General features: G+C 39.9%; 1 protein-coding gene across 4 annotated transcripts in view; it reads right to left on the reverse strand.

Annotated features, from left to right (window-relative positions):
- The window catches only part of LOC112541346 (uncharacterized), a 124,025-nt gene that overhangs the window by 34,182 nt on the left and 69,501 nt on the right, over positions 1-20,342 (reverse strand). For 3 of the 4 annotated variants that reach the window (XM_088131388.1, XM_088131389.1, XM_088131391.1), the window contains one exon: positions 9,893-9,971. The exons of the other annotated variant lie outside the window; for it this stretch is intronic. The gene's annotated coding sequence lies outside the window, so the exon portion shown is untranslated. The remainder of the gene's footprint in view (positions 1-9,892; positions 9,972-20,342) is intronic. 4 annotated transcript variants of the gene reach the window in all.

The following is a 20,342-nucleotide window of genomic DNA, read 5'->3' on the forward strand; positions in this document are numbered from 1 at the left end:
TATTATTTCATCTATTTTTTAAAACTCTTTTAATCTTTATATTTTTTTCCTTTTGTTTTTTCAATTTGTATATTATGAAAAATAAAAATAATTGAATAAAAAAAACCCTATGCATCCAAGAAGGAATGTTTAAATTGCAAGACAGAACTGCCCAACTAATACATTTTTCCCCCCTGCCTTGGAACCTCTTCCTTGGAAAGTCAAACTGAAAAGTATCTTTGGGGTGGGCAAATAATGAAGAAATAATAAAAATAGAAAATAATTTACTATAAATTAGTAGGTCATTTTGTCTTTGCTCTTTATGGAATAAGAGAAAATATGAGATCTTCCCCATGTTTGTTATATCATGGTGAGTTTTCTGTTATTGGCACTTTGTTCAGACCTATTCTTCCTCCCCTCTTGATACTTACGTTGAACCCATAATCTGTTTCCTTGCTGAATTAAACAGTTGAAATACAGCTAGGATTGTATATGCTGAATGTACAATACAGAGGGACAAAGAGCAATTTTCCGCCCCACTTTTACTGAGTCTCCATTTGAGATAGGATCAAATATAGCATAAGTTGATAACATAGTGTATCAGTGCTTATTCATTTCTGTTGCCAGTAACCTGACATTACAAATTTAGCAAATAATTTATTAAAATCATTATTGATGCACACCTGAAAAAAAGGTACCAAGATGCAGTGAGTGTATCTTCTACTTCAAAGGTTAAAACTGAACGAAATACCTTGTTTTTATCACTGTTCTTTAAGGTTTCTAATAGTCTGAATGACCTTAAAGTGTTTGAATTTCCAATTACCTTTTCATTTTTGAGGTTGAGACAGGCTGCTCTCTTATAAAGGATATATAAGGGAAAAGAATAAGGAACAATGGGTTGAAATGGGAAGAAAAAAAAGGGAATAGTCAATTGTCTCTTTGGCTAAAGTGGATAATAGAACTGCATCTGTCAGTGAGACTTTTTCACTGGATTCAAAATCCTTTGTCTTTCTTAACTGACAAGCCCCTTAACTGGAATACAATCAAGGAAGCAAGATTCACACAGACTTTCTTTAATGAGTTAAGGCCAAGAATTGAGACCCAATTTGGTCTAGTGGTTAGAAAGGCTAGAAATCAGGAGACTGCAAGTTCTGGTCCTGCCTTTTGTAACCAGCTGGACAACTTGGGCCAGTCCTTCTCTCAGTCCTAGGAAGAAAGATCCTCTTTCCCAGACACGTTCCCGTTACCTCCTCATTCTACCTATAGAACAGATGGGTCAACCTTGGCTGGTGGGATGCTTGTGGTCCCTCGCACTTCCTAAAAACACCCCAAGATTGACTCACCAAAATCCAGGAGTGACTTAAATGGGAGTGGTGCACTATTTGTTTATGTATTTATTTACACATGTATACCAGCTGTAATCCCAAGGTTTTTCACAACCCTCTTCCTCACAGAAGAAAGGTAGAGGTGAATGTACAAGGCTATCAAAAACACCAGCTATACCTTTAAACCCACAGTCCGCCCCCCCCCTGCCCCCCCCCCCATTCGTAAACATGTGCCTGCCAGCAATCTGGATGATATTGCAGTCCTTGACCTGAAAATGATAACCCAACTCTGATTTACAGGATGGAATATCACTTTATATAACAGCAAAGAGGGAAAAATATAGGGGAAAAGGAGTCTATCCTGCAGATGTAGGGAACCCACTCTGTGAAATGCACAGGACACCCCCCACACACACACACACCAATGTAGCAAGTCTGGATGATCACCTTTTGAAATAAGTGGTATTACACATTACCATCAAAACTGCCTGTAAATTTCGAAGTCTAAAATTACCTTATAGTCCAACTGTTTTCCAGTGCTGGGGTCCCTGAAGCCCATGCTTAAACTGGAGGGTCATTCATTTGTATGAAGGATATTTTTTTTCAGCAAGCAAAGACAGACGGCCAAGAATCTTTAGTATTTAATATAAGGTTCTAAAGATGTTATCTTCCATGCTAACTACAGATTCCAGCGTGTTTCATCTCATTGTTTCCTCATGTTTTCCACTATGGGATTATTTTTAATGATGAAATAGGATATAAATTTAATAAGTAAATATGTAACCTTTGTTTTATCTTAAAAAAAATAAATAGGATTTTGATCCTTTATTTGGTAGTCTGTGGCCAAATTTTTGAGACCATGATCTTAATGGCCATAGATAGGCTTCATATCCCCTTGCTCTACAATTTTAGGATTGGCACTCTCACAGTTGTTTGTCATCTTTCATTCAAGTTGAGTCTTTAGCCTGACCTATCAGGAAAGCAGAAAACTACCTACTCTAGTTTTTAATGAAATAATACTCTTACCAATTTTTGTATTGACTGACTGAAGGGAATTCCTTTCATGTTAGAAAAGTTGATTGTTTGTGAGGTGAGGTTTGCACGTGGGATCTGTCTTAGGCAACATCATGCAAATGAGTTGCTTAGTTTTTGCAGTTTCATATTTGAGCACAAGAGTTACTATGTGTTATTTACTCCATTACAATGCATTGCTTTTTCCCATCCACTCTCGCTGTGCATCAGCAAATACCATTAACTGGTGATTGCTTTCTTGGCATGAATGGACATGGATAAAGAAGCAAGGGAATCCCTCATTCAGGAACTGTGTTAACTGTCAAATGGCCAGAACACCTTGCCAAAACTTGAAATGTGACCAGTGATTTCTTAAGTTGGCTTCATTTCCAGCTATATCAGCATGGGAGATAAGCAGGTTAAAACTGCTATGCAGAATTGCCCTACATTATATTTGTTGAAGTGATGGCAAAGTCCCTTGTATTCAAAGAGGCAGGATGCTGACTCATGAGTTACAGCAACAAACACAGGACTCCAAAAACACAGGAAAAACTGCTGCAGTTTATTCTTCCCAGATCCTTAAGCATTCAGGATCAGGGGCTGAAAACAAAGCAGACTCTTTGGAGTGTCAGCAGTCCAAAGCAAGCATACAAAAGAAAAATTCTCAAACATAAAATATTCAAATCAAGAAAGAAAAATGAGAGCAGCAGTTTGAGGCTTGATATCCTCATCCATACCAGCAGACTCAATGGGTGCCCAGCCTCAGCAAACAGGCAAACAGGTAATGTCTTCTTATGAAGACTTTGGCCCCTTCCATTCCTCACATAAGGAATTCCAATAGAGGAACCAGTTGCCTGACAAATGAGCTGGGTCCCAAACAGGCAACATAGATGGCTGGGAGAATCTTTTATACAGGTCTTGATAAGGGAATTTCCAGAGCTTCCTCTGCAGGCTTCTCTTTGTCATTGTGTTCTGACATCTGCTGTCTTCCTCCATCTTCTTCTCCAACCCCCACATTTGCCCTTTTAGTAGAACAGCCTGTAAGCTTAGCCAGCCTTATGTAAGAGGAGGCTGGTGTTTTCCCTTCTCCACATTACCCCCTACTTAGGCCTCAGACAGCCCTCTTTGATGGGCTTCTGCAGCTTTCAAATCTTCTGTGAGGTAGGGAGGCCCCAGCCATACTTGTTTTCTGATCACTCTGATCACTTCATCTCCTGTTTGGAGTAAGCCACAGGACATAGAGGAAGTATCTTGACTAATGTCTTGCTTGCGTTTAGCTCTTCTTGGTAAATGGATTTTCTTCAGTATAAGCTGATTGTTTCTGGGTAATTGGGATAGATAATCTGCCACCAAATCTTTTCCTGGCACATGTTCAAGGTGAATTGATAAGGTTGTAAGGCCAATGACCACTGAGTCAATCTTGGGTTAGTTCGATGCATAGACCATAACCACTTCAAAGCCTGATGGTCAGTGAACAGTTTAAATGGCCTCCCTATCAAGTAATAGTGCAGGGATTTGAGAGCCCATTTGATAGCTAGACACTCAATTTCTATAGTGAAGTTGTTGTGGTAGTAGTTTTCTACTAATGAGGTGATGGGGCCTACGTCTCCTGATGGACCTTATTCGAGGATAGCTCCTATGCCTACTTCTGAGGCATCTACCTTCACTATGAAGTCTTGTGAAAAATCTGGACTCTTGAGAATTGGTACTTGGCATATTGCTTGCTTCAAACTCTGAAATGCCATTACACACACCATGATCCATATGTTTTTTTGTAGGCTTAGCCTTTTAGTAAGACCAGCTAAGGGAGCAGATAAACTTGAAAAATTAGAGATGAATTGCCAATACTATCCCATCATTCCCAAGAACTTTCGAACTCTCTGGTTAATGGTTGAAACAATTGGCAAAGGGCTTCCACCTCATCAGCTTGAGGTTTGAGGACCCCATTGCCTAAGTATTTAACCTCTGATTGGACCCATGTACCTTTGGACAGTTTGATAGTCAGTTCTACCTTTTTCAAGCATCTGAAAACCTGTTGTAAATGCGCTAGATGATCTTGCCAGGAGATGGCTATATCATCTAAGTATACAGCTGTAAAGGCCTCGCACCCTTTTAACACCATAAGCCTCTGGAAAGCTGCTAGAGCACCATGGAGTCCAAATGGCATTACCATAAAGTGCTACAGGGCTTGTGGTGTACAGAATGCTGTATATTTCTTCTTTCCTTCCTCTAAAGGTACCTGCCAATAACCCTTGGTCAAATCCAGGGTGGTGATATATTGGGCCTTGCCAAGTTTTTCTACACAGTCATTAGTTTGGGGGTAGGATAAGCATCAAATTCTGCAACTGTGTTTGAGCGGTTGTAGGCTATGCAAAACCAAACTCCCTCATCTTTCTTGTTAACAAGCAAGAAGGGGCTGGACCACTTGCTATCTGATGGCTGAGTTATACCTTCTTGGAGCATGTACTGAATTTCCTCTTCTGCCTGCACTCAGGCTCTAGCTGATATTATGGGGATTGAATTGGTGTGGGGTTTTTAACTTTGATTCTGTGGGTCACAAAATGCACTCACCCAGATTTACTGGAGAATAGTTGTTGATATGGTTTCAAAATGCTTGTTTTTAACTGTTGTTGTTCATGACTTAAATGAGATAATCTAGGCTAGTCAGTGACATCTGATTCTGAAGGAGTAGGGAGTAAGCCAGTCATTCTCTCTCAGCTCAGCTGCCTCACAGGGAAAACAGGAGGAGGAAGGACTGTTAGGTACGTTCGCTGCCTTGAGTTATTTATTAAAAAATAAGAAAGATGGGATAAAAAAAAAATCTAAAAAAAATTCATCATTCTCTTTGACCCTCTCATATATCTGATGAACCATCAAACTGGAATGAAATTGGCTTTCAGGTTCCACCTACTTTTTAAGCAGTTTGATATGCCAGATTTGCTTTGAGGGGTGATGTCCAGGCATGAGGATTTCACAATTGACTGGTCCTAAGTGTCAGAAAGGCCCTTGCTGCTGAGCTAATAATTTGCTCGCAGTAGAAGGCAGTAACACTTTCTGTCCCGGTTGAAATTCTCGTTGTGTAGTATGCTGGTCATAGTATGATTTTTGGTGCACTTGGGATTGGTGAAGGTTCTCTGAAGCCATGTCCCTCATCTGGTCTACCATATCCCTCATTTGTAGGATATAGTAATGCTGCTTGAAAGAGGCTTGGCCTTTCCTTCCCAAGTTTACCTAACCATCTGAAGGAATCTCCTGATTTTTCAGCTATACAGCAACTCAAAAGGAGAGAATCCTGAAAAAGTCTGAGGGACCTCCTGATAAGCAAATGAGAATGGGAGCCACCTGTCCCAATCAGAACCTGTCTCCAAAACATATTTTTTTCAGCATTTGCTTTATGGGTTTGATTAAATTGTTCCACCAGACCATTGGTCTGGGGATGATAATGGGGAAATTTTGATCCCCTTATTTCCAGTGTAATCCTGTGTAATTACAATGTGTAATCAGTTATTTAACATTTACTGCCTACAGCCAATATTCATTGGGTAATCCTTGAGAATTAGTTTATTGCTTCACGGCAATGATTCTTATTTCTGTCTTTGAAACATCTTGAATTGAACAGTACCAATTACAGTGGCTGATAGAAAATGCAAGAAGCTAAAGAATCTATAGTCTAGTGTTGATACAACACATTTCACAAACTATTGAAAATGCTGTTACCCACTTGTATTGTACTTTACTGCTCACATAATGCTTTTGCTGAACTTTCAGTTAAAGATCAGGATTATCTGGTGCCCTTCCTGTGCCAGGAAAACTAGGCCAAACTAGACCTGATCTATCTGTTTCCAAGTAGGTGACCTGCCCAAAGGGCTTGCAACTTTGATTTTCAAAATAGCTTTTCTGAGAAATGACTCAGCAGCTTTTTGAAAGCTCAACTGGCTAAACTATTCTTCCCTGGTTTTAATAAAACAAATTTATCTGTACTTCCTGAATCTTTAAATAACTGTCCCAATCCAGCTAGTGGCATATATGGGAATACCAATTTCTATCCATGTTAAAAATCTATATTAAATATAAACAAACATGTTAAATTAATATGTGATGTGCCTCCAACTGTTCTTCGGTTCCAGCTGCTAGGTCTTACGAGTATAGCTATAGTTAGGAAATTTCTGACTGCAGTGATCACCAGTAGTGGTTCACAAGAGTTTGCCTTTTCCAATGTCCTCTGCTTAACAGCTGGCTAGCTGACTGTTTTCCTTGGAACACATTGACATAACATTAGCCACATCACAACTATAGTGTTGAAACTGACTGCCTGTTTCTGGTATGGTTAGCATGGTTGCAGTTCATAGCCCTATCAACAGCAATGAGTGGCACTGGCTTTAGATTCGCTGCCATCATGTGAAGCATTTTGGCTGTTCCTTTTAGTGCTTGAGGGACAGTGTCAGAAAGAAAATAAGCTTAAAGTGCCAGATTAATGGTGGGCAATTAAATGGAAGTGATTATGCACACTGCAGGAATATTTGAAAGAGGACTTTCATGGATTCTTGTATCGGCACAGAAGTCATATCTGTGTTAAGGGTTGTGAAGGTTGGTTGATGTAGGGTAGAATCTTCATTTGTATTATGCAGAATGATGCTCCAGTTGTTTAGAAAAGATTCACTTCACTTCAGCAAGATTTGATCATTTTGGAAAGAACAATGTCGAATACATGGGTACCTCCAGTGTTGCAGATCAGCTAAAACAGCGCTTGTTTCTATAAGGCATTTTATTGCCATGATCTATCGATGGGTGAGAGATTTGGCTGAAGAATCAGGAGGTCCATAAAGAGGCCCTAAGAAATTTAAGGAGAGGATTTAAAAGAAATGAGTAGCCATGGTCAGGTGCTGTGTTTATTATAATCTGCTGCTTTTTGCTAATAAATGTAGCGCGCCAGAACCAGAGGTGAAATAATTAGTTACAATGAAAGAGCAAATTTGGGAAGATTCAGAGAACAAGATAGAACACAATGTGAAGGACAGCACAAAGTTTTCTGATAAAAAGAAGTATAGTAGAGCAATTAAAAGAATCTTATATGAGTGGGGGATGGTAGAACTTGAGATTTTAAATAAATAAAATAAAAAGCATGCCACATTAACATACAACTGATATATTGGCTGCTTATTTACTGGTCATTGGGGGGTAGAAGAAAATAAAATAGAAAGCCCATAAAACTGAGGGGCAGAAAACAACTTGTGGTATTTTTAAGGAGGATTTTATTTTATTTATTGATATGAAGTAATAGGAAGAAAGGGTTTGTCCTTTCTTAGATTTGGGATCCTAAGGTTAGTTCCCCACTAACAGTCTTCCAGAGTCATCCAACAATTGTTATGCCAAAATAAGAGAATTGAGGACAGGCATTATTTCACTTCAGTAAAACTAGATGGAGGGGACTTGGTGGCGCAGCGGCTTAATGACACTGAAAGTTGCCGGCCAGAAATGGTCGACACTTCAGCGGTTCGAGCCCAGCCTTCACGTAGCAGATTGAGCTCCTGTTTCCTCCCCAGCTCCTGTCAACCCAGCAGCATGAAAACCTACGTGAGTAGAGAAATGGGGACTCTCGCTCAAGTGAGAGGAAAAATGCTGGCGGTGCCTTGCAAAAGGAGTCAGGAGCAGTTGCCACTAGCGTGGAAGCCGCACACACCTGAAAAAGGCGTGAAGCAACGGAAACCCTGCCTCTTGCGCTTGCCAGTTGGGCTCTGCTCTAGGAAGGAGGCAATGGCAAACCACTTCCAAAACACCTTGCCTTGAAAACTGCAGGGACTCGTCCAGGCAGTCACCGCAGAATCGGTAGCAATTGAATACGGATAAAAAAATAAAAAAAAACTAGATGTACACTGTAAGTCACTAACGGGAAAACAGTCTAAGTCCTGTAAGAATGCCTGGAATAGATATGTGACTCATTAAAACCTTCAGTGTGCACAGGCCAGAATATCCATAAGAACATTCCAATGGGCATGTGGCCTATCCTCAGAGTAGTTTTGTTGTCGTTGTTGTTGTTAATGAGAAGAATTTAGTTAAACATGTGAATTTACCCTAAGTAAACAAAAATTTACCACCATCTCTTACAGGACACAAACGATGGAGTTTATCTATACAAACCCAGATGAGCCACTGGGATTTCCACCCAGTGTGAATATTATTCAGATGTTGCATTCTATCCCAGCAGAACTAATTAGGGCTAATGGTGATTAGTGAGCCCTGCTTCTTGCATCCCAACTTGCTCATATTGGTAAAACAGCGCACATCTCAGAAAACTGGTGTTTTGCAATAGTTATCTCAATTTTTGAAAAAAGAGATAGAAGCAAGTTGGCAAGTTGCAGGCCATCAGACTCTGGATACAATCAGCAAATTATTGCAAGACATTTATGCTGGAAGCTCTGTAACAGGGTAGAATGAGCACATTTTACAAGATGAGCAAGCTGGTTTCAGGGAAGGAACATTGATAATAGATCACTGTTCAAGCACTTAGAAGATATAGACACATAGGGCACCAATACGCCCCTGTATGTAGCTTTTGTAGATTTTGAAGAGGTCTTTGATTTAATATCCAGAAAGTTTTTATGAGATAAGATTTAAAAAACTTAATAACCACTCATTCAGTGATCATTCGAAGTTATGACGGCACTGAACAAGTGGTACTTGTGGCCGGTCCTTGAAGTTCTGTCCGTCCCAGCACCCCACAGTTACATGATCATGATCTGGGCACTTGGCAACTGGCTGCACTTACAATGGTTGCAGTGTCCTGAAGTCACATGATCGCCATTTGTGACCTCTGCCACAAGCAAAGTCAATAGGGAAGGTGGCAGGAAAGGTTGCAAATCATTCTGGTAAGTCTCCCCAACCTGGCAGCAGCCACCCCCACTCTTGCACCACACCAGCCACCTGCAAAAACTTCCCCACCTAGCAGCACCCACCACCTGCCTGCCAACCTGCTTGTAAGCCACCTTGGACTTGCAACTTCCTGCTGGCTTCCCCATTGACTTTGGTTGTTGGAAGTGGGCAGGAAGTTGTGAGGGGGTCCTTGCTTAACAACCCTCGATCCTTGCTTAATGACAGCAACAGGGACTGCTGGGTTTGCCATCACTAAGTGATGTAGTCACGTGATGTCGCACTTTACGACTGCATTGCTTAGTGATGGAAATTCCAGTCACAATTCCAGTCATTAACCAAGGACTACCTGTAATATCTAAACTAGTCAGTTGCAATTATGTAGGGCAGCTGTCAGTTTCAGCTATGAAGGGAATGAGCTATGGTTGTATCCTCTCTTGTTTAACATTTATATAAATTCTGTGGTCAAATATCTGCAAGAGCTACACTTACCTGCCCCAAACAAAGGGCTATCAATCATACTTTATGCAGACAATACTGCATTCCTGTCATTAACCCTTTTTGGTCTCAGGTGAATTCTTGGCCTCTGGAGCAGCATTGCAAGGAGGAGTAGTGATAATAAACTACCAGAAAACAAAAGTTACCATATTTTCTAACATAATTGGCATATAGATAAGAAAACAACCAAACAAGTCAAATGCTACAAGTACCTGGGAATTGTTTCACTCTTCCTGAAGCAAAAAAGTCCATACTAATTAAACTTCCTTCATGGCCCACAAGAGTGCAGTACTACAAAACAAAAAATTAAAAGCAGTTATAAGCCATCAAAAAATTAAAAACAATTGTAATAGCCAACCTGCATAAAGTGACATCAATCTTCAAAGGTCCTGGTCTTGACTGCCCTTCAAAAAGTTACAAAGGCTGTCACCAGCCTGAATTCTAGGAGAAGGCTGGTCCATGAGTATGTAGCAAGCAGAAAAATGGTGACTACATCAGTACACCTATAACATATAACTGGAAGAATTAAATCCCCCCAATAAACAAGCAAGCATTCTATGTAGCCCACCCAGCCTAAGCTAGTGACAGAAGAGACACGACCATACTAACCCAGGAAGAAAAACAATTGTTTTCTAAATGTAAGATCTAATGGCAAGATTTGAGAAAATATTCCAGTCAAATTGTATGGAATAACATTTGAAGTGTCACTTCAAATATCTCCATTTTCTGGTGAGTAGTTGGTCTTTTGTTTTGAACATAAAACACTTAAAACTGCTGTTTTAAACCCAAAATAGTTTACACTTAAACCGTACTACATGCTATATATGTTACACACACACACACACACACACACACACATATTAACAGGTTGTGTATGGAGAGGGAAAGAAAGGAAAAAGAAAATGATGTGAAGAGCAGTGAAAAAGAGATAGGATTACTTTTGTATAGACCGCAAAGAAAAATGACAGTAAAAACAACAAAAAGTCTTGTTTTCAGATCAATAGTCTCTAGTCTGTCTGATCTGGGCTATGCTACTACAGCTTTCTAAGCTCTTATTAAGGAGTGCAATGCTACCCAAGGTATTTGAAAAAGACTCAAGTTGGAGAAGTTCTCTGACTCAACTGAGCAAGATGGGATTCCCTTTGTATATTCTATGAAAAATCAAATGATGACTCCACCAATAGTGACACAGACGAAGTGTGATGAGCACTTCCTATGGTAGAAGTCCAGTGGACATATCCTCTTCCAGCTCTGCAGTCTCAAAGATGTTCATTTATTTTTATTTTGCATGGATTGCTTTTTGCCCACTGTTTTTCTTGGGTGAATGTGTAATTTTCAGTCCCGTAAAATTATTGGATACATCGTTCCTGTCCACCAAACTGTTTCCTTTGTGGTGTTAAATGGAGGAAGGATCACTGCCTATCCTGCTTCCACCTCCCGTTGGGAATGTCCATGCTAATTACCCGCAATATTGCTCCTAGGGGCTCTGGAACATTCTGTGTCCTTTTGATTTCCATAGATACATTCTTGGCTGTTGTTCATGTCTCGGCCTCTCCCTCCTGCTTTTCCCTGCCTTTTACTTCTTTTTGTCAGTTTGACGTTTGCTGATGTTTAATAAATAAACATCAAGCTATACTTTTTGCTAGCTGAAGTGGGTGGCATTTAGAAATAAGGGAGTACATACAACAAGCCCCAACTCTGCTTGGCTTTAGAAAAGCCTTAAGACCTGACTCTTTCCTCAGATATTTGTGTCCAGTTGAGTAGAATTTCCCTTCTGGTTGTTTAACTATTGTGTTTGGTTGCCAATTTATATTTTACATTTTGGGTTTTTTTTAATATTGCATGGTTTATTTTTTTCTCTATTTATTACTTGCTTTTAGTATAAAGCACCTTACATTGTTTGAGTTGGGCAGCTCTGTAAATTCATTAAGTAAAGATATAAAAATAAAACTAAACTAGAAATCACCCACAGTAATTTTATAACAAAAATCACTATATTCTCTTCTCTTCCTCTTCCTCCCTCCCTCCCTCCCTCTTGATAAGACACAGAAAACTGCCACAGAAGGTACACCTCATTCATTTTGCTACAATTGTGTTGAGGATACATGCATGTTGGATTGTAGCACTGATTTGTGGCAAGTCACTCTCCTTATTTTTTGTAATTAGTACTTGAGTCATCATTAATATCTGATTCATTACATGAGGATAAGCTGACTGCTACCATCGAAATCTTATTTCCTGTGACTCTTTGCAACCATTATGATGAAAAGTTTGCTTTAAAAGGAAATAACTTATTGAGCTGATTTGACAGTTGGATCACTGGAAACATTTTAAAAAAAAATACATAGACATTTTTAATAGCTGATGCTCTCCACTAACAATAATAGTACAGCTTGCATTTGTAGGTGTTCTGAATATGGGATGTCCAGAAATGTGACTTGTAATTGTAAAACAGTGTTTATGTATTTATATTTGCCATGACAACCACCATATGAAGACAGATCTTGCCTTGTTCTCTAAGCTGTTTTAAAATTATCTTCTTTTAGAACTGTCTTGATAAAAAAGACATGAATTCTACTGACAATTGGAGAGGAGCCTAGATGGCAATGTGGCAACAACTGCTGTAAAGAGCTCCTCCAAAGATTATTTTTTATCATTTTTTTCTTAATCTATTGTTTTAAATACCAGCCTATTTTATTTTACAATGACCTCTCCACCCATGCTTTCAGTATGACAGCCTTATGCTCAACGTATAGAAAGAGTAAAGAAAAGTCCGGGACATTGTCAATCACCATGGGGAAAAGAAGGAAGAAACACCAGACACATTCTGCAACCGAAGCTGCATCCAAGCCTGCAAAACAGCTGAAAGTCAACAGTTACCTAACAAGCAGGCAGCCATCTCCTGTAAGTAATCCAATCCCCTCTAATCCCTCCAATGGACATGATGCTGTAGAGTGGGATCTATAAGCAGAGATCGAAAGCCGAAAGCTTATAGATCTCTCCTCTTCTATGGAAGAGGATGCCCCCCCCTCCAAAAACACTGCTGGATCCTGCTCAGCATCTGCACAGCTTTTGCAAGATGAGGGTGGGAATACAAGCCTGATAAACTTGAAAAATGAAAATATAACTGACTTTCTAACCAAAGCCTGCTAACAGCCCAAACTGTTCTCTCTATCTTTGAGCTGTTACCCACAGTCAAAACCAAAGTGGACCCTTTAAAGGAGGTCTTTGTAAAGCTTATTGAAAACCAGTCAAATGATAATGTTGCTAAAGCACAGATCTCCTGTACAAAGTGTGCCATAGAAGCAGTTAGCAGGGAAGTTGTGGGCAACCTTACCCTTACACCAGGAAGAGGGAGAGTAATGATCAGAGACAGCTGACCATTCTTGTGGAGAAGGGTGAGAAACAAGTGGTTAGTGGTCATGTAACAAAGGGAGAGGCATTCCAATCGCAAATACTACTTACAGCCTAACCAAATCACCCTACAAATATCAAATAACAGAATAAACAGAGGACAATGGGGATCAGAAAGAGAAATTATCTTATCTTTAAGCCAGCTACTATGTTGCAAAAAGCAGCTAATTAATTTACAGAAGGCCGAATGGCTCCCATCCAGCAGAGGCCATGAGCCAATTTTACTTACATTCAGGCAATCCATGATCTCCAGCATGCTTTTTAAAATGAGGCTTTCTTGCATACTTTTTCAATTTTTCCAATACACGTATTTCATTCAGAGGAACTCAGCCCACTCTTAAGCCAACCTGGCCCAGAGAGTACTGTCACTTTAAAGAACAAATGTGACCACTTGATTTCAGATAACCTCAAGGATATTCTACCAGTTCTGTCCCTGAGAGATGACTGCCAGGCAAACAATCGGTGCTACCTGCAGCAAGACAGTATACAGATGACCCCCTGGAAGAAAACCTGATTAACTCTTTCAGTGCCTTGTCAGACTTGGAACAAGCTGACATTATTAAAAGACTGGATGATCTGAGAGAAACTTTAGGGGCAACATAAAATAGCCAAACCTCTAATTCATTTGGTTTTACCAACTACCAAAGGCAACTGCAATTACTTTGAGAGAGGACTTGTTGGCATCTCAGCCCCCTCCCCCTGATTTGTGGAATCTAGATATGCAAATCATCAATACAGAGTCCCCTGGAGCAGATCCAAACTCCTCCACCTTGTCCTCTGTTAAAACAGCACAACATTGAGAAATTTCAAAGTAGAAAAAGCTGGATGCTATCAGTCAATAAGAGGAGGATCTCAACTGCCTAAAACTCTGGGAATCACAATCAGACCCAGGTGGTGGGCCACACCAGGAACATGAGATGGATATTTGTAGCCTAACACATCCAATAACTGGCACACTCTCCAGCTGTCCAGGCAAACCTCTGCTTCAGGAACCACAGGAAATCATGGCAAAGGTAGCCCATGAGGCAGAAAGAACACCATCACCAAGGGCTGAGACAACCCCTTTGGTCAATGATATAGACATGGGACAACAACTTGCTAATGTTCACTATTCTATGTGCAAATCATTACAAATCTTATCTGATTCCATACAGCAGCAAGAGAGCAGCAAAGGTAGGCCAAATTCAACCAGTGTGCCTTCCTAGATACTGAAGGAATTTTGGACCTCATCTCACCTGTAGAATGACTGCATGAGCCACATCATCCAACCACAGACTCCAACGTATCACCGGCTACTCTTCTGACAATAAACAAGGAAGTTCTATTTGGCTATTGACATGGAATAGCCAGAACGTCATATGGAGATCTGTTGGAATTTCTCTACCAGTTTGATATCATAGCACTTCAAGAGACATGGCTAACCACTGGTGATGAAGATGCTCACCAACAGGCCTTAGGTCATGGCCTATACCAGCATGTAAATTCAAGATAAAAGGGTGGGCCTCAGGGGGATTATGCATACTTGCCAAGGCAGAGTTGGGCTGACAAGGGCAGGAACTGGTCTTCAGAGAAGACCCCCTACTATCTTCTAGCTATCCAATTTAAATACAAATAATCTGAAATAGTGCTGCTAAATGTATACCTACCACCATATTCCTCTCCTGGCTTCTTCCCTGATGTCAGGGTGCAATTAGAAAAAACAATCTGAGAGATAAACATAAAAAATCCCAAAGCTGTTGTGATCCTACTGGGAAACTTTAATGCTAAGGTGGGGGCTTCCTTGTATGATTATGCCCACTTGGGTATCATGCCTGAGGGATATTTATCAAATGGTCCACCCTGATACTCCAGAGACTGTGAAAGGAACATGGCAGGCCCTAAACTGATCTCCTTGATCTATACATGTAATCTTCATATCCTAGGAGGCAAAGACAGTTGCTTTATATATCCCTTTACCTTCCATACTGGCAATGCAAGCAGTGTCCTGGATTACATATGTGTCTCAACAGATAAAATCAACTTATTCTCAGATGTTCAAGTTTATGTGAGGGAGGACAGTGACCATCAACCATTTACAGTTAACTTTTATGGCAGTTCAGAGTTAAGACTACCTGTACCATATAACAAGAGGTGACTTGCTAACCTTGAAGTGAGGCAAGCTAGGAGGCTCAAATGGTTCAAGGTGGATACCAAGGCAATTGCCAGCTTTATGAATTCTGAGAAGGCCCAGTCCTGAGTGAAAATAGTTGTACATCTACTCAAGACCCAAATGAAACATTTATTGGGTATACCAATTTGTGTTATATGTTAAGAAACTTTTTAATAGAAAAATTGCCAGCTAGTAACTGACAGCATATAAAATCTAACTGGTTCAACCTTGATTGCTCTTGCTCAAGAAAGACCCTAAAGGCAGCTATGCATTTGGTCCAAAGAAACTCCACACCAAACAATCATGCAAAGATGTTAAAGCTTAGATGGTTTGAGCTAGAAAAGTCAGCAAAAGAGTCCAACTCAGCATGGCATGCTGAAGGAGCACATGCTTCTACTCGATATCCCCATCCCAGCTACAATTTGGGAGGATTTTTATGCTAACTTATTTGCCAACTCCAAGCCACTTGAACAAAATCAAGCACACTTTTTAAGAACTATTTTAGGGACCAACATGAATACACCTACAGCAGCAGCAAGAGCTGAAACTGGCACCCATTCCATTTATAGTCTAACAGTAATCAAAAACTTTAATTATTGGTGGAGGATCCTGTCAATGGAATCTAACAGTCTACCAAAAATGTGCCTTGAAGAACAGATGGGCACACTTCAACTCACCACATGGATCAATCAACTTCTCCAAATCATCTCACATCTTGGCTTCTCAACGCAATATCTATTCTCAGCTGGATATCAGGCCAAGGCAATATTCAAACAAAGAGTTCTGGATGTTAATGCCCAAACCAATATTGAGTCACTTGCAAACACCAGGTCATTGAAATGGCTGGCCAAAAATAAAATGTCCTTTCAAACAGAAAAATACTTGACAATGGGTTTGACTCAATACCATAGGATAGCTCTTACCAGAGCAAGATTCAAGCAGTTAGATTCTGTGGTCAAATACAGAGGATTCTGCCAAGTGCCATATTCTGAGAGAACGTGTATTTGTGGAGCATCAGAAATAGAAGACATTGCACATGTCCTGATCAACTATATGCCTCAATAAGGGCTCAGTACTTACAGACACTACTTGACAGAACCATATATTGGGACTCTAACAAAATATTATCTTATTTCCTTCAGGGCACAAACAAATATGTAGTCACTAGAACTGTTAGGTTTGTAGTCAGGGCTGTCCAACAGGGAACACATTTTATAGAACACATTGGGGTTGCATACAAAGGTGATGAATTCACCTAAACACACTTTTTTCTAATTTTAATATTCATCTTATTATATATCTCTGCACTGTATTTTATCTTACACTATTTTATCTCATTTTTTATCCTTACTTTATCTTACCTTACTATATTTTATCTATTTTATCTCACTGTACTCTATTTTATTTTATTTTATTTTATTTTATTTTATTTTATTTTATTGTACCTCACTATGGCTGATGCCTATGGTTTGATGTGGTCAACTGACTATTCAATAAAGTAAAGTACTACTACTATTGACAATCATTGTGATAATGTCACAACCTTTGGTATACAGCAGAGCTAAACAACTTTGTTTCCTTCAGATGTTTTGGATTACAGCTTCTGTCTACCCTACAATCCTGGCCAGTGATCAAGGAAGATGATTGCTGTAATCTTAAATTGCTGGAGGGAGGTAGCTGGACTACTATAGAAAAAGAAACAATTACAATAGAAACAGACAGATAATGATCATGCAGATTCAAATATGTTTAATGCTGCATTCCTTCAGATTCCTAGGAAGGAGACTCTTTGGCAAAAATATGCCAGGCAAAGATCTACCTCTACCTTTGAGATACCACAGAAGTGAATCTTCCAAGATCCTATGCCAGGAGAAAGAAGAGGTGATGTGCTTGATGCTAATTCTGGAGATGAAGGGTTGGAGAATTCAGACAAGAAATCAGAATCCAATGCTTATCATCATACAACTGACTAAGTCCCTTCACTCATACTATTTTTTTAACAGAGAAAATGAAAGGTGTAACCAGAGGACACTCAATTATGCTGCAGGTTGCTGAGTGTTATGTCTCTTTAAATCCTGAGAATTTTTCAGTCAAGGGATTAGCTTGCTAGTTTAAGAGTCCTGCTTTGTTGTCATTTCAGCTCAGACCTCTAGTGATAAGAAATCTATCTCAGATCTCCCATGTCTTGCACCACACAAGCTCATTCTGTTCTCTAGATATAACTCCCTGGAGGTCAATATCTTTTGCTTGACAGCTGTTGACAAGTGCTAAACAACCCACTCCAGCCAAATTCTCATCCAGCTTTTAAACTGCTTATGCATTCTGAGGACATGGAGGGATTAAAATGCAGGTGGGAATAAGTTTTAATTGCAGAACAATCCAAAAGAGCCTGATGCATTCGGCTATGAGAAATCACAGCCAGAGGAACCTAGCTCAGTGAAAACTCTCTTCTTCCTTTCGAGACAAGGAACTTGGGTTCCTACAACATATTAAGCTACAATGCTGTTTATTTGTTTTTGTCTTTGTGCAGATTGTCAGTACAGCCTTTGTGGTTTATTAATCATAGTTTATGACAGTGTGTGGTTTGGTTTATTCAAGAAAGCTTGGTTAAATAAACCATGGCTCAATTAGATGTGTGAAGCAGGTTACAGGATGAGAAATGCCTTGCAAATTCTCACTGTCCCCCCCCCCTTACTTTTTAATGTTGTTCTCAGAATTTTGGCATTACTTCTGAATGTATCTTGGTCATTATTTTGAGCTTGCTTTATTGCCGCAGACAGCAACGGGAGCTACTGCTGATGTATTGCTTCTTGTTGGTATCTTCTTTTGGGATTTAATAGAAGAGTGAGAAGCCATGTAGGCTGCAGACCAACTGTACAATGAAAAACAGGATCCCATAGCTACCCAAAACTAAGTAAGCACAATACCATTTTAACTGTATATTTTAACATTTTAACTGTCAATTCTTTTCTCTGCAGCAAGACTTTTTATTTATTTTTTTATTTTTTAAAAACCTGCCTTCAAGAAAAGGAGGTGGAAGTGGGGAAGAGGTGAAAATAATGCAGGGATTTTCCCTCCCATTCATTACATTAGTCTAAATATAGTGCAGTCCTCTTTACTGTGCTTCTAATGGACAGAGAACATGATAATAATGTTTTCTCCCCTCACAAACATAGCCAAAACGATTCTAGAAATGATCTTTCCATTCCTAAGTGGAGTGTGTTGACTTGACTTGCAGGAGAGTGAAGTCCCAGGCCTGCAGGAAGATGCAATGGGCACTGGGGTGTTAAGCATTCTGGGTGTCCTTTCTTGCCGAAACAAATCAGTCTCCCTTGCCCCTACATCCTTGCTCAATGATTGATAGTAGGAAAGGGACAGACCAAGTTCCTTGATACATGTTTGCCATGAACCAAATTGATTTTCTATGTGCTATGCAAAAGCCACTGTTCTACACAATCCAAATCAATCTATAAAATAATAGTTTAGAAGCTGGGACTCCCTATAATTTTAATTTATTTTCTGGATAAAATAATGAATAATTTGAAGGCATAACAGCATTGATATGCATTGAAAAGTGAGGCAGGTTTTTTTTTTTTACAGAAGTCATATTTTGCCTATATATAAAGCAATGTTACTTTGTTTACTTGTTAAAACTAGTAGATAGAAAGCTGTATAAGGCAGCCTTATTATTCCTGTTTTGTAAATAAGAGAGAATGTACACACTTCTCCAATTTACAGCTGAGGTGGCCAGATTAAAAGAAAATCTGGTGCACAAATGTGATTCAAAGTAAAAAAGCTCACAATGTGTATTATAATTCTCTACCAGCTGCCATCTCCCCCTCCTTGCAATCACTATTGCTATTTCCTTCTTCCTTCCTCCCCTTCTTGCTGTACCTCCTCCTCCTCTCCATCTCTACTTTTTCCTCCTCCTGCTCCTCTTCCCTGTCACTGCCACAGTTACCTTTCCTTCTCCAGTGCAGCTTCCTTCATTTCTCCCTTCTTGTTATTCCTCCCTTCTCTCCCTTCTTGCTTCTAATGCTGCCCCTCCTGCTGCAGTCAACTGGCCACAGAGGGTTCAACAGTGCGCTGCTGGCCAGCCAGCTGAGGCTGTGGTGGAATGCACCCCTGAAAGCCTCAGTATTTTCTTAGCCTGGGAGAAAGTTGATCCAATGAGCCGCTGCTTTGGGTACATGAGATACTCAACGCAATGGCTATTGCAGGGTTCCTCAACCTTGGCCACTTTAAGACGTGTGGACATCAACTCCCAGAATTCCCTAGTCAGCATGGCTGGGGAATTCTGGGAGTTGAGTTCCACACATCTTAAAGTGGCCAAGGTTGAGAAACACTGGGCTTTTGGATAAGCTCAGCCACACTACAGAAATATAGACTTTAAAATAGCATGTGCAGGGCCTGCTCCCTAGATAAATTCTGATTGGTGACTGTCGTAGGCTGTGGTGCCCATTTGTGTACCTTGTGGCTTGGCCCTAATGGCACTAAAGCAGTCACAGAGAAATTTAGCCTTGATCTGTTATGTCATCCATCCCTTTATAATGATATCACTTCTTTTTTCCCTCTCACACTCACTATTTACCCAATAGAAAACAAAGTAATATAATTGAGGATATTATTATTACTGTATGAGTGGGGGGGGGGGGGGACCTGCAACCCAACCCTGATATTGGGTGGCCTGGTTCTTACTGATTGGGAACCTTGTAGTAGGACGAAATGACAAACTGCACCCCCTATGGTGGCCTTGCAAGAGATAGTATATGATAAGCATTTGCTGGTTTAGTAATAAGCAAGTACAACATCTGGAAAAGCATGAACATCTCTTAGAAAAACCCTAGCCTATTTTGCATTCCAAACATTATTGCGTATATTCCAAGAATTATCATTAGAGCAGAAAGTAAAGCTATTTGTTTTTCACCTATAGAATATGGTCATCTGGAAGCAACATTGCACTGGTTTCAGGGGATGAAGCAGCTTATTTTCAAGCTGGTGTGCATACATTTGGGGCCTTACAATGCAACCCTATGCATATATATTTGGATAACTGGCATAAGGTTGCAATGTTTCTGTGCAGCCTAGGGTATCCATTT

The sequence above is a fragment of the Python bivittatus genome, unplaced genomic scaffold, assembly GCF_059951505.1.
Source record: "Python bivittatus isolate LINGU-HERP-01145 unplaced genomic scaffold, Pbiv_v1 ctg000960_np1212, whole genome shotgun sequence".
Classification (NCBI taxonomy): Eukaryota; Metazoa; Chordata; class Lepidosauria; order Squamata; family Pythonidae; genus Python; species Python bivittatus.